Source organism: Mya arenaria, chromosome 17 (assembly GCF_026914265.1).
Source record: "Mya arenaria isolate MELC-2E11 chromosome 17, ASM2691426v1".
NCBI lineage: Eukaryota > Metazoa > Mollusca > Bivalvia > Myida > Myidae > Mya > Mya arenaria.
In genome coordinates, this window is record NC_069138.1 from 14,967,874 (window position 1) to 14,984,042 (window position 16,169).

Sequence of the window (16,169 nt, forward strand, 5' to 3'; positions counted from 1 at the left end):
AGGTTCTCCACTTATTATACATGCAAGAAATAGTACATATAAAACTTAAAAGTAACTACTTAGGGTAACGTAGTTTAATAGTCCGTAGTTTAATAGTCCGTTACTCACTTATGACACTACTGTGTGCTTGCGCACTATGACCTCAAAGCGTAAACATACCTCATTTTGCGGCGTTTTGCTTCAGCTTTAAAGAAAATCATAACGTTCAAATCCCCCTGTGGGAGTAAAGGGGAGGGGGAGGGTCAATTGGCAGCTCAAGGTGTAATTGATTTTAAAGACCATTCTGAGAGTTTATTGGTAGTGGAATCTAAACAATAAATGCCATTTAACATTAAACATTAATTTTATATTATATTGAGGCACTACTTACGACAAATAATGTTTTTATTTATGGTTTTTACCTTTGATTAGTGTGCATTTAAACGTATTGCGTTCTGACCTTCATGCAAATATGAGTTTTCTGACCTGTAAAGAATGTGTTTATTATCTTAACCATTAAAATTGATCGGGGAGAGGAGCATTGCATTATATACAACGGAAGAAATGTTGGTGGATGCTCTCAATGCAATCAATATTTTCAAACTTTCATGGTACTTCTAGTAAGATTTTAGGCTCAGTGTTATGCATGTGCATTTTTATATTTATGTAAAAAATCATTGTTTTCTTGTTTACGGGCGGTAGGTAATTACGGATCGGGACTGTTTCGCATGCTGATCTAAAAATGTCCGATAAGTTTCTTTTTACCAGATTATTTATGTGAATGAACGTTTGAGATTAAACTATTAATATCTTTCTAACTGTCTTTATCAATATTGGTAATGAACTCTGTGTCTTACCATATTGCCATTTTTTGTGAGAACTGGAACTTGCATTAGAACCAGTTCTTGAGTAATCATAGTAATGTTAGGCTAAGTAATTTGTGCCCACCAGAAAAAAGCTTAATTGATTGATGTTTTTCACAAACCAACCCTTCTTCAGGAACCCAATACCGAGCTAAAACCTTTCATCCGTTATTTCAATGGCGCAGTTTAATCACTCTGATATCGAACCTCTACTACGTTATCTGCCGCTTTGAAAGGCTGTCGGGCCGGAAACGATAAATACAAAAATCTTAAAACAACTATATGTCATGCTTGCACAACAAGTCCATGATATTTTCAACTACTCCCATTCAAGTTGAAAGACTTCCAGAGTTTAGGAATATTGCTAATGCTTGTCCAATCCACAAGAAAAGCGAATGTTATCTAGTCGGCAAATATCGTCCTATTTCTCTTCTAAATGCTCTAAAGTATTTGATAGCGCTATTTGAGAGGTTTATTTTTAAACGGCTGTTTTCATTATCAGCGCATTAAAACGGTCACGGAAAGAGTCGTTATGCCCATCCTGCCACTTTTTATTTTTCAGCATGTTAGATTAATCAATATTAGAATTATTGCATTCACTACATTCTTTGCCTATAAATATTCAATAATAAATTGATATTTTATAAAAGATGAATCATGTCGATCAAGTACTTCAAAGTGAACATTTCTTTAGACATTCCCCTTTTCGAGGGTGGAGTTACTCACCATCCCCGGATCCAGTTATTCCGTATAACAGACTCCAGTTTAATCTCTATAAAATGTTCCAGTTATTCACCAATCTAGGTTACAGTTATTCTCTATCACAGGTTCCAGTTATTCCCTATTACAGGGATCAGTTGTTCCCCATCACAGGTTCCAGTTATTCCCTATCAAATGGTCCAGTAATAAACCAACCCAGGTTTCATTAAATCCCAAACGCAGGTTCCAGTTATTTCCTACAACGAAAGTCCGGTAATTCACCAACTCAGGTTCCAGTTGTTCTCTTTCACAGGTTCCAGTTATTTCCTATCAAAGGGTCCAATTATTCCGCAACCCAGGTTTCAGTTATTTTCTATCATAGGGTACAGTTATTCCCACAACCAGGTTCCAGTTATTCCCCAGCCTGTGTTTCTTTTTTATCCAACCCGGGTTCAATATTTTCTCTATTACAGGCTCCAGTCATTAGCCAACCAAGGGAACAGCTATTCCCCATCACAGGGTCCAATTATTTCCGATCAGAGTATCAAGTTATTCCCCAACCCAGGTTTCAGTTATTCCCTTTCACAGGGCCCAGTTATTCCCCTTTCAAGGTTCCAGTTATTTCATATCACAGGGTCAAGTTAGTCCCCATCACAGGTTAAAGTTTTCCAAAATCAAAGTTCCAGTCTTTTTTTCAATCACAGAGTCCAGTTATTCTAATATCACGTTCAAGTTATTCCCCAATACGTATGTTAAAAACTACAGAAACAATCTCAGTAGCAAAAAATTAAACATTAACCCGGTTTAATGGCACTTGGTAAACGCCAAAGACATAGAACACAAAAACAAAAACTCACAAACAAGAAACATGGAAGAACAGCACAAAACTCCACAAACAGCACAGTACATACATATTATGTATAAACAACTAGGTCTGTTTATCAAGGATTGTTAGGTACCGCCTTGGAACGGTCAGTAAAATGTAATTTACTTAAGGTTTAAACCAGTTTACGTGCACAAACCGGACTCTTATCTCAACAATCCTAATAAAGAACTGGACCCAACCCAGGTTCCAGTTATTCCCCACCACAGGGTCCAGTTATTCCCTATCAAATGAGTCCATATATTCCTTAACACATGTTACTCGCTTTCACAGGGGTTCATTTCTCCCCAACCCAGGTTCTATTTATTCTCTATTACAGGGTCCAGTTACTAGCAATCAAAGGTTGAAGAAATTTCCAAACCCAAATTCCAGCTATACCCTATCACTGGATCCTGTTATTCCATAACACAGAGCCCATTTATTCCGCGTTAGAGTGTCAAATTATTTCATGATCAAGATTCCAGTTATTCAATAGCTAAGGTTCCATCCGTCTGTTCCTTATTACTGGGTATAAGTTAATCCCTAGACCCTGGTTGCAGTTTTCCCCAATCACAGGGCCAAATCACAAACAAACCCATGGTTCAGTTATTCCCTATGAGAGGGTGCACTTATACCCTATCACATGGTCCAGTTATTTCCAATACGTGGTCCATTGATTCCCGTGTCCAGGTAATTCCATCATCCATGTTCCAGTTACTCAATATCTCAGGTTCCAGTTATTCCCCGTCACATGGATCAGTTATTCCCCAAATGCAGATTCCAATTATTCCCAAGCACAGGGTCAAGTTATACCCCACCACAGGGTCCAGTTATTTTATCTTAGGGTCAAATCATTCCCGTGTGTAGTTATGCACCATGCCAGGATCCAGTTTTATCCTATCACAGGGTCCAGCTTTTTTATCACATCACAGGGTCCAGTTATTCCCAAAACAAGGTTCCAGTTATTCCCTATCCAAAGTAACAGTTATTTCCCACCCGGGTTCCAGTTAATACCCAACCCAGGTTGCAGATATTCCCTATCACAGGGTCCACTTATTCCCCCAACCGGGTTCCAGCTATTTTCCAAACTTGGTTCAAGTTCTAATCCAACCCTGGTTCAGTTTTTCTCTATCACAGGTTTCAGATATTCCCTATCACAGGTTCCAGATATTCACCAACCCAGGTTCCAGTTATTTCCTATCATAACGACAAGTTTATTCACGAGCACAGGGTCCAATTAATTGCTTACCCTGGTTCCAGTTACTCTCTGACCAAGGTTCCAGTTATTCCCTATCACAGGATCCAGTTTTCCCCAACCTGGATTACAGTTATTTCCAAACCAATATTCCAGTTTTTCTTCTACTAAAGTTCCAGTTTTCCCATATTAAAGGCTCCAGCTATTCCCTAAATCATATTCAAGTTATCCCCAAGCCCAGTTTCCAGTTATTCCCGTCCAGTTATGCACCATACAAGATTTCAGGTTTACCCTTTCACTGGGTCCAGTTAATCCTTATCACAGGGTCCAGCTATTCAATAACCAAGGTTTCAGTTATTCCCAATCACAGGGTCCTGTTATTACTTAACCCATGTTCCTGTTATTCCCCATCACAGGTTGCAGTTACTAGTGTACTCATCATCATATGGTCCGGTTATTCTCCAACCCAGGTTCCAATTGATGCCTATTACAGGGTCCAGTAATTCGCTATCACAGGGTTCAGTTATTTCTTATCACAGGTTACATTTATTCCCATTTTTATATTTGGTTTCAGTTTTCCCCACAGAGGGTTCAGTTATGTCCTATCACAGGTTCAAGTTAATTCACAAACCAGGTCCCAGTTATTTCCTAATGCAGCTTCCAGTTATTCCCCATCGCAGGTTCCAGTTAACCATATCTTAGGGTCAAGTTCCCCCTTTCACAGGTTCAATGTATTCCCAAAAGGAAGCTCCAGGTTTCCAAACAAATGTTACTCGCAATCACAGGGTCAAGTTATACCCCATCACAGGGTCCAGTTATTTTATCTTAGGGTCAAAATATTCCCTTTCACCGCGTCAAGTTATGCACCATGCAAGGATCCAGTTTTATCCTATCAAAGGGTCCAGTTATTTCCAAAACAAGGTTCCAGTTGTTCCCTATCCCAAGATACAGGTATTTCCCACCTGTGTTCCAGTTAATCCCCAACCTAGGTTCCAGATATTCCCTATCAAAGGGTCCACTTATTTCCCAACCTTGTTATTTTCCAACCTAGGTTGAAATTATTTCCTAACCAAGGTTCCATGTATTCCCCACCCTACGTTTCAATTATTATCCAACCCAAGTTCAGTTTATCCCAATCACAGGCTCAAGTTATTTCCTATTACCGAGTCAAGTTCATCCCCAACGAAGGTTCTAGTTCATCCTTATCAAAGATTCACAGGTTCTAGTTAATTCTATACACAACTTCCAGATCTTCCCTATCACAGGTTACAGCTATTCCCCAACAATTCCTCAACCCAGGTTCCAGTTTTTCCTTTTTACATGGTCCAGTTATTCCATTTCCCAGTTTCTAGTTACTCCCCGACCAAGGTTCTAGTTTTTCCACAATCCAGTTTCTAGTAATTCCCATTCACAGGCTCTGGTTATTCCCCATCACTGAGTCCAGTAATTCCCCAACACAGGTTCCAGTTATTTCTTATCTAAGGGTCCAGTTATTCCCTATCCCTGTTTACAGGATTTAGTTAATCCCAAACCCAATTCCCAGTTATTGCTCATCACAGGTTCCAGTTTTTTCCTTTCACAAGTTTCATTTACCCCCAAACCCAGGTTCAAGTTTTTTCCCGTCACTGTTTAGAGTAAATGCCCATCCCAGGTTTCAGTTATTTCCCATCCAAAGTTTCATTTATTTCCCAACCCGGGTTCCAGTTCCATCACTTTGTCCACTTATTCCCTTTCACAGAGTCCAGTTATTCCCAATCACAAGTTCAAGTTATTCCCAAACCCAAGTTCTAGTTATTCCCTATCAAAGGGTCAAGTTATTCTTTATCACCGGTTCCAGTCATTCCTCAACCAAGGTTCCAGTTATTCTCTATCATTTGGTCCAGCTATTCATAAACCAAGGTTTCAGTAATTTTTTTATAATAGAGTCCAGTTATTCCCCAACACAGTTTATCCCAAAACCCAGGTTGCAGTAATTCTCAATTCCAGGTTCAAGTAATTTTCCAACCAAGGTTCCAGATATTCAACAACCCAGGTTCCATTTATTCCCTTTCACAGTATCCGGATATTCCCAAACCAAGGTTTCAATTATTCCCCATCCCAGGTTCCAGTTATTCTCTAGCACACGGTCAGTTATTTCCCAACCAATAATCCAGTAAATTCTCACCACACCGTTCAGTTATTCCCTACCACAGGGTCGAGTTATTCCCCAACAAAGGTTACAGTTATTCCCCAACATACGTTCCTGTTATTCCCTATCTTAGGGTCCAGATATTCACTATCACAGTGTACAGTTATTCCCAAACACAAGTTCCAGTTATTCCTCAACCAAGGTTCCAGGTAATTTCTATCTCAAGGTTCAGTTACTTCCAAACCCAGTTTCCATTTATTCCCCATCATAGAACCTTGGTTGGGGAATAGCTGGAACCTGTGATAGGGAAAAACTGGAATCTTGGTCAGGGAGTAACTGGGAAGGGGAATAACTGGACCCTGTGATAGGGAATAATCGGATCCTACGATAGAAAATAACAGGAACCTGGGTTGAGCAAAATGTGGACCCTTGATTTGAAATTACTGGAAACTTGATTTAAAAAAAAAAAATGAATCCTGTGATAGGGATTAACTGGACCCTGTAATTGGGAAAATCTCGATGCTGGGATGATGCTTAACTGGATGGGAATAACTGGAAACGTGGTTGGGGGATTACTTGAACCTTGGTTGGGGATTAACTGGAGCTGGTGATAGGGAAAACGTGCATACTATGATGGGAAATAAATGGAATCTCGGATGGTAAGTAACTGGAACCCCTGGTGGGGGGTAACTGGAACCTGGGTTGGTGAATAACACTAACCTGGGTTGTGGAATAACTCGACCATATGATAATCAATAACTGAAAACTGGTGGCGGGTGCCTATAACAGGTTAAAACTGGAACCTTAGTTGGGGAATCACTGGAACCTTGGTTAGGGTTAACTGGTACCTTGGATAATAGAAATAACTGGACCTTGTGATAAGTAATAACTGGACCCTGTGATGTGGAATAACTGGAAGTTGTGATGGGAAATAACTAGAACCTGGGTTGGGGAATGTTAGTATAAACTGTGATGTGGAATGAAAAGAAACCGGGTTTGGGAGAAACTGAACCCTTGTGATTGGAAAAAAAACAAACTGAAACTTGGGATAGGGAAAAATTGAATCTTGGTTGGGGAATAACAGAAACCTGCGTTTGGGAATTACTGAACCATGGAACCTTGGTTTGGAGCATTACCTGAACTGGTTTGGTAAATCACTGGAAACATGGACGGGGAATAACTGGAATCTGGGTTGGGAAATAACAGGATCCTGTGATGGGAAATTACAGAAACCTGCGTTTGGGAATTACTGAACCATGGAACCTTGGTTTGGAGCATTACCTGAACTGGTTTGGTAAATCACTGGAAACATGGACGGGGAATAACTGGAATCTGGGTTGGGAAATAACAGGATCCTGTGATGGGAAATTACAGGAACCTTGGTCTGGGAAACACTTGATCCTGTGATAGGGATTTGCTGCAACCTAGGTTGGGGAATAACTGGACCCAGTGATACGGAATAAATGAATCCTGTGATAAAGGAATTAATGGAAACCGGGTTGGGGAACAACTGGACCATGTGATAATGAATAACTGGAAACTGGGTTTGGGAAAAACTGCCACCTGTGAAAGGAAATTTCTGGAACCTGGGTTGTGGAATAACTTGAACCTTTGATAGGGAGTAACTGAAACTAGGGTTGGTATGTAACTGGAACCTGATATTTTGGTATAACTGTACCCTTTGATAGGAAATAACTTGAACCTGGGTTGCGGAATAAATAAACCCTGTGATAATAAATAACTGGAAACTGGAATAACTAGACCCTGTAATGAGGAATAACTGTAACCTTTAATAAGGAATAACTGGAACTTGGGCTTGAAAATAACTTGAACCTGTGATGGGGAATAACTGAATGGGGAATAACTGGGAACGGGGTTTGGGAGTAACTCACCCTTGTGATATGAAGTAACTGGAACCTGGGTTGAGGAATAACTGGGACCTGGGTTGGGGAATAACTGTAACCTTCAATACGAAATAAATGGACCCTAAGATAGAGAATAACTGGAACCTGTGTTTGGGATTAACTGGAACCTGAGTTGGCGAATAACTGCAATATTGGTTGGGTAATAACTGGAACCTTGGTTGGGGAATAATTGGACTCTGTGATAGGGAATAACTGGAACAGGGGTCGGGGCATAAGATGAACGTGTGTTTGGGAATAACTGGAATCTGTGTTGAGAAATAACTGGAGCCTGTGAGAGAGAAGAACAAAACCTGGGTTGAGGTTAAAACTGAAACCTGGGTTGGTGAATATCTGGACCCTGTGATAGGGAATATCTAGTACCTGGATTGGGAAATAACTGTACCCGGTTATCGGGAATAGCTGAACCCTAAGATAAGGAATAACCGGAACATGTGTTGGGGAATAACTGGAACCAGAGTTTTGGTTTAACTTGAACCAGAGTTGAGGAATAACTGGACTCTGAAATAGGGAATATCTGGAACCTGTGTTGGGAACTAACTGGAACCTGTGATCGGGAATAACTGTACCCTATGAGCCATCATTGAAATACGTTGAATCATTAGCGAAAAGAGATTGTTTTATTTCTGTTTCACCAATTTTTATTCTCTTGATTTGAGCGTTTTGTTTTTATATAGCCTGAAAGAATTTGTAGACAAATGGTGAACAAAATGGAAGATAGCGGGCACCCCTGGCGTACTCCCTTTTCAATTCTGAAGGCCTCCAATAAATGGTCATTGTTTATTATTATACTTTGAATATCTGTATAGAAGAGTTTAGTCCAGTTGATGATCTCTGTGCCAAAGTTGAAAGATCGCAGACTGTCAAGTATAAATGAATGATCAATACTATCAAATGCTTTTTGAAAGTCAGCAAAGAATAGGAGTCCAGGTTGTTGTTTTTCTTCAAGATATTGCATTAACTTCTATGATGAGTCGAACATTTTCGCCGATGTATCTTTCTTTGATAAAACCAGTTTGCTCAAAATCAATAATTTTAGATAATACTTTTTTTAAATTCTATTAGCTATTGCTTTCGTTGCTATTTTATAATCAATATTTAATAGACTGATTGGTCTCCAATTGGAAAGGTCTTCTAGATTTTTACCGGGTTTTTGAAAGTGTTATTATGCCTTGTTTTTTTCTGTACGATTGATTGAGTTATATTGTCGATATTGGCATTGGCTATATTAAGCTGTGATTCTAGAGTGTTAATATCTTTTATTAAACTTTCCTCTTCTGATTTAAGCATTCTTTCTTTTATGCGATGCATATTTTATGGTTGTGTTCCTAATTGAACCTTTTATTATTTCCCATAAAGCGTTTGGATTGGTAGATACATTGTGATGTTTTGTTTCTTGTATGCATTCCTTAATTTTTGACTTATATTCATTGTCTAATAAAAGATCATTATTTAATTTGAAGTATCCCGGACCTTTGTCGCACTTTAAGTCGTCTATCGTTATTGAGACAATAGAATGATCAGATTTGAATCCTGGTTTAATCAAGCTTTTCTTTACGTAATTTAAAATATTATTTGATATAAGAAAATAGTCAAGGCGACAGTGTATATGTGGTTTAGAATTTGAATGCCAAGTATATTGCATATTAGAAGAGTGGAGTAGTCGCCATATATCAACTACATCACAAGAGTTTATTATGTTAAATATTTTATCCCTACACTTTTTATGTGTGTCTGTTTTGCCGTTTCTTTTGTCCAATGAACAATTTAGAATAGTACTAAAGTCCCCACCAATAATAAATGTTTTATCATGATGTTCCAACAAATATGTTTGTAGCAAATCGAATATACCAGTTTCGTCCATATTGGGTCCATATATGTTAATTAAGGTAATTTCATTTTCGTTTAATATGATGTCGACTGTGAGGAGTCTACCCTCTTGAATTTCGATGTGATTTACTAATTTAAAATTGGTTTTGGGGTTGATAAAAATTGCGACTCCTATGCTATTTGAACTGTTACCACTAAAACACAAGGTCCATCCCATTCGTCTTTCCATTTTGAAATGTTTTGTTTTGAGCAGTGTACTTCCTGCAGTAATATAATGTCATAATTGTTATTTTTAATCCATTCGAAAATATTTGTTTTCTTTTTCCTATGTTGCCTAAACCTCTAACATTTAAAGATATTATTTGAGTTTCCATTTTATATATTTATGAGATAATTTTGAAATCACGACACATTTTAGCCACAACAAAGCACATATTGAGTCACGGTTGATATAAAGGAATGTCATATAAATCTTAATTTTGGTATCGGCAAGTGCGATAGATCCAGAGTATTTGAATATGTTTACACGTGCTTCTTCTATTAGATATATTTTAGATAATATTTATACATCTTAAGATGTCCATTAATAAGGTAATGCATGTTATATCTAGGCTACTGGAGTAAGATACAAAAATAAGTATACTGTTTCAATCTGATATGAAAAACCTGTTTACAAAATTGGTATTCAAACAGTTTTGGTATGCGGAGTATCTATATTTCCATTTCAATGCAGTGTACTTCAATTTAATAATCGCGCTACAGTATACAAAAATATGTCTTTTGATTTAACTATAATTTAGGATGGAGTTTGCCTTCATTCTTTGTATCGGAATATATTTCGAAAATGAAAACGAAAGTAAAAATATCCCTTCAAAGAACTCACTTTTATAGTTTTAACCCTGTCGTTTACAATCTCTTGGTGAGAGCCTTATCGCAATGACAATAAAGAATACAGTCTGATGATCGAAGGGATTTATAAGGGCATTTGGTAATTTTGACAAAGTATATGGAGATTAATAGTAATACACATTACATTCATATCAAAGCAACATGTTAACTGGAACCTGGGTTGGGATTAACTTGACTCTCTGAAAAGAAATCACTGGAACCTGGGTTGGGGAATAACTGGACTCTGTGATAGGAAATTATTGGAACCTAGGCTGGGGAAAACTGAAACCTGGGTTGGGGAATATCTGTCACCTGTGATAGGGAAAAACTGGAAACTGGGTTGGCGGGTTTGGGAATAACTGGATCCAGTGATATGGAAGTAATGGAACCTCTGAAAAGAGACTACTTGAAACTGGTTTATGGGATGAACTGGACCATGTGATAATAAATAACTGGCAACTCAGGTTTGGGAAAAACTGAAACTTCTGATAGGAAATTACTGGAGCCAGGGTTTGTGGAGTTAGTGGACTCTGTTATAGGGAATTATTTGAACCTTAAATGGGGCGTTACTGGACCATTTGATTAGATGTTACTGGACCCTGTGACTGGGAATAGCTGGAACCTGTGATTGGGAATGACTGGAACCTGAGTTGGGAAATAACATGACCCTTCGATAGGGACTGACATGATCTTGGGTTGGGGAAGAACTTGAGCCGCATATATATAATAACTGCACCTTGTGATAGGGAATATCTAGATACTGGGTTTGGCATTAACTGGACCCTGTAATAAAGAATAACTGGAACCTTGGTTTGGGATTAATTGCAATATGTAATGGAGAATAACTGGAACCCAGATAGGGAAATAATTTTAACCTTGTATTACTTGACCATATACAGGGAAAAACTGGAACCTTTTGAATGGTAATAAGTGGACCCTCTGATAGCGAATTACTTGAACCTGAGTTGGGAAGTAGCTTTTGATAAGGAATAACTGGAACCTGGGTTTGGTAATAACTGCAACCTGCGATAGGGAAAACCTAGAACCTGGGTTGGGGAGTAACTGGAAGAGGGGTTGGGAAATAACTTGACCCTTTAAAAAGGAATAACTGGAACCTGGGTTGGGGAATAACCGCAACCTGTGACTGGGAATACCTGTACCTGAATTGGGGAATTAGTGGATTTTTGTTTGGTATTTACTGGACTCTGTTTCAGAGAATAACTGGAACCAGTGATTGCGATTTAGTGGGCCCTGTGATAGCGACCATCTGGAATCTGGGTTGAGAAGTAACTGGACTATGTGACAGGGAGTAACTGAACTATGTAATCGAGATTAGCAGGAACCTTGGTTAGGAAGTAAATGGACCCATGATAAGGTTTAATGGGACCCTGTGACTGAGAATAACTGGACCCTGTGATTATGAATAAATGGAAACAGGGTTGGGGATTAACTGGAACTTTTGATAGTAAATAACTGGAACCTGGCAAAGAAATAACTAAAAAGTGGGTTGGGGAATAACTGGAACATGTGTTGGGGAATAACTGTACTCTGTGAGAGGGAAAAACTGGAACCTGGCTGAGGAAAAACTGGAACCTGGGTTTGGCAATTACTGCACCTTTGAAAGGGAATAACTGGAACCTGGATTGGGGAATAATTGGAATTTCACCAAGTTTAGGAATAGATGGACCATGTGATAAGGAAGAACTGGAACCAGGATAAGCGAATAACTGGACCCTTGAAAGGAAATAGCTGGAACCTAGTTATTGCCAGGAAAATATTATGAAAACGTATTTTCAAAATCAGTTCTTATATCAGAAGGTTAATTGCATGAACATAGGAATTGTTTTACGGCATTATTTAAAATAACGCCACACGCGTGACATAACATAATTTTCTTAAATGCTAGTTTCAATACAAAGTTTACTTCTAGAGCATGTCGTCTTAATTTGGGAGTCGTTTTTACCGGTCCATATAATGGTCGGTTCGATTATTGTATGTAGGAGCTTTAACCGTTCAAATGATTCATCACATTGAGTTTTTAGTTTCCAATCGTCTAATTCCATATTATACAAAAACTCTTTGCATTTATGTTTCCACGTTAAAATAAGGAAATATTCCGGTTTGTATATGTTTTATGATGAAAACAGATCAATTTTATTTTGACAAAAAGTTCATAATGTCTGGAACAAATCCTTTTTGAACACACTGATCAGGCCTTCAAGAAAATAAGCCTAGTCTTTTATTGAAAATTTGTTTGGTAAGCACTGATATATAGTCTTTGAGGAACATAAGCTTCTTTAGATTTATTTCGCTTTATATTCGTTTCCAGCCTAGCATCGTAAACAAGTATTGATTCGTGTTCGAATTGGGAATCGTTGAACAGTTTTTGTCGCCATTTGTATAAAACATTCTTATTGCATGCAGTTTGATTTTGTAAGATTGTTCCTCCGAAAAGAAGTTTTGGTATTCATATTTTTGACACTAACTATGCTGGTGTAAGAGGATTGATGCGTAAAGTTCCAATGTTGATTGATAGTAAGATGTAGAACGATGATTCTGCTTTCTTGCACGCTACCGATACTTTATCATCGTCATTTTGTCGTAAAGTTGTAAACCGACGTGTCTTATTTATATGGTCTTAGCTCAACGCTCGTTTTACTTTTGGCAGTGTCAACGAAACCATTACAAAACTTTATGAAATCATCAGCTAACGTAGTGTTACTTGTTATGATTTTAATATTTAAAACTTGTCCACTTCGCTCCAGTAAATCTAAGACTCCATTTATGAACAGATTATAAGTTGAAACGATTAATATTCTTTTAAACCATTTGCAATGATACAACTATACATATTACTGTGCGCATCGACTATACAGGACCAAATTTTGCATTGAATTCCAAATCATGCAATTTTGTAAGATATTGCATTTAACCATGCAGTGCCAAAGGCCATTTTTGTGTCGAGCATAGTGACGTTTACAATATTGTGGAGCTCAGTATTATGATAGATAGATTCTTGTATTCTTTTGATATGCGTTTTGCTGTCGAATTGCGAATAATGGAGAGAGAGAGTGTGTGTTAAATGTTCATAGCAAGTAGAAAAGATGGAATATATAAGAGATTTGGAACGAATCAGGGAACTCCTCGTTCTCAGACAATACTAAAGAGACCGATACTTCAATAACATGGACTTCTATATAAAAAAAAGAATTGTATTCCTCCGTCTGCATATAGAGTTGGGATCTCTAATCATAAAAGTACTTGGGGTTTACCTATAAGTTTATTATTATTATTATTATTATTATTATTATTATTATTATTATTATTATTATCATTATCATTATTATTATTATTATTATTATTATTATTATTATTATTATTATTATTTGTTTTATTATTAGGTTTCCTCAAGTATATGCATACTTTGATAATATTTACCTGTTACGTTTTTTCTTTATTTAGAATTGGTGGGATAACAGTTAGGTCTGTGCACTTAAACTGGTTAAACCCCCCAGTAAATTTACATTTTACTGACCGTTCCAAGGCGGTACCTAACAATCCTTGATAAACATACCCAGCTTTTTATGTATAGTATGAATACACTGTACTGTTTTTTAGAAGAGAAAAAGGACGATAGTTGCATACGATTATCCTTTCTCATGGTTTGGACAAACATTAGCAATTGTACAAGAATCTGAAAGTCTTTCAACTTAAAAGCAGTTAAAAAGAATATGTTTTTGTCAAAAGAAAGATACAAGACTTGCATTTGCGAACAAGCATAAATTTAACGTCATCAGAATAAAGTTATGTTCAAGCAAACGACTCCCTACAGGTTTTCCAACGTTAGTACGAATGAAAGGAGGTTAAAAAAGGTATATGTACGAAATCTACTTTCCATTTGTATGGACATTATCAAAACCACTGAAGAGGCACATCGCAAAAAATAGTTTCTAAATACCTTTAAAATATCGGTTGGTTCTCTAACAGAGGTATTTTTGTAGAGTATATGGGTAAAGACAGATGGTTTTTGTTTTTCCTAGATTTAATTAAGCTAAAAAACAATCTGCTATCGCATTTTGCTGCTTTGATAAGCTGACTTTTCAAGGTTTTCAATTGCTATTCTTTGTGCCGTTACAAAATTTTGTTTGCAGCGGTTATATTTCGTGTATGATTCGTGATGCCATCCTCTTTGGCTATATGATCCATGATCGTCGTGCTTCGCGCTGTGAACTACTTTTTCACTTCTGGAGTAAACTATGGTTTCGTATGACGATTAAATTTAGATTGTGGAAGATATTGGTTATTACCTTAATAACTTACACATTTTATCAACGAGTTTTGTATTTCTTATTTGTAAATTTATTCCTAGTTTTGCATGATACTCTGATATGTGTGCCTGATTAATTTTTTGCCAAGCTATGTGGCGATTTACATATTCATTAATTATCCGTATGATTAGTACATTCACAAAAGCAAAAACAGGCAAGTGATCAGAAACATTTTAATTGACATCGTCTTTTTTTACACATTCAATAAGATTTGTATCTCTATTTGAAATAATAATATGGTCTAACATAGATTCCATAGAAGTATATCTTATAGTACCTAAAAATGTGTGAACACATCATTTCGAAAATTACTTTGATTATTTCATTTAACAATGTCAGCGTCAAATGTCTTTTAGAATCATAACTATTTCTTATTCTGAAAAAGTATCCTATACATATATATAAAGTTCGCATATAAATATTTTAGCGTAATTTCCTGAAGGCATGTAAACACAAAAAGCAAAAATCTTTACAGTTCTATCGTTTATGGTTTCGTTGATGTGTTAAATGCTGAAATCTAGGTTGGATTTATACCATTTTCCACAGCAAAGGATCTACCCTGGAAAACTATTTAGGCTAGCCTATTTTTGTTTGCTGAATAAAATCCGTTAATTTGGTTTTGACACTCTAGATCTGATTTTGAGTCATTGGTCAGATCACTATAGTGTAGTAATATGCATAATTAAAATAATGCATTTTCTTGTTATATAAATACAATGGTGAAGACATTTTTTCTTACAAACACCTTATTTTCTCAAATAACTTTCTTTGAAAAGTTAACCACGTTTAAGATCATATGTTTATACATAACATATCAATTTTAAAACTATCACAAGAACCACATTATTCATATAATTTCAATATTTTACGAGCACATCCCGCCTTCTTAATTCGTGTTAACCCTTTGGCTGGTGTTTGTAGTTTATATATCATGTGGGCCTATTATTAAGCACTGTCTTTGGTTCGGGAGGCGAAAAAGCTGGTAAAAAACTGAAGTTTCTTATAATCGATACAATTTTTAATGGATTTAAATGAAATTGAACAGAATGCAAAATCCGAACTTATCCATAATCCAAGCGGTTGATTAATTTCTGCCATGTGTCGGTGTGTTTTATTTTTCTATTAATAATGGTTTCATATATTAACATATTTCGTTTATTTATGTGAATAAATTTCGTGTATTGGCAATTATATGATTTTTATCAAATACACATGTCCATAAATTAAAACATTTATTCACATCAGTTATTTACTCTTTCTTTTCGGGCTTTTCGATATTTCCAATCTATTTATTCATTTTATTTTGGTTTGCTTTGTGGGCCTCTATGAGTCCCTGTCTGGCTGCACATCTGCAAGATTAAACCTAGTATTGACATTAAGCCGTGTCCAAAAAGAATCATCAAGGGGGCAGCCGTGGTCTAATTTTCCGGATTCAGTTTCTGGGGACACAAAAATAAATAAAAAAAACAGCTGCC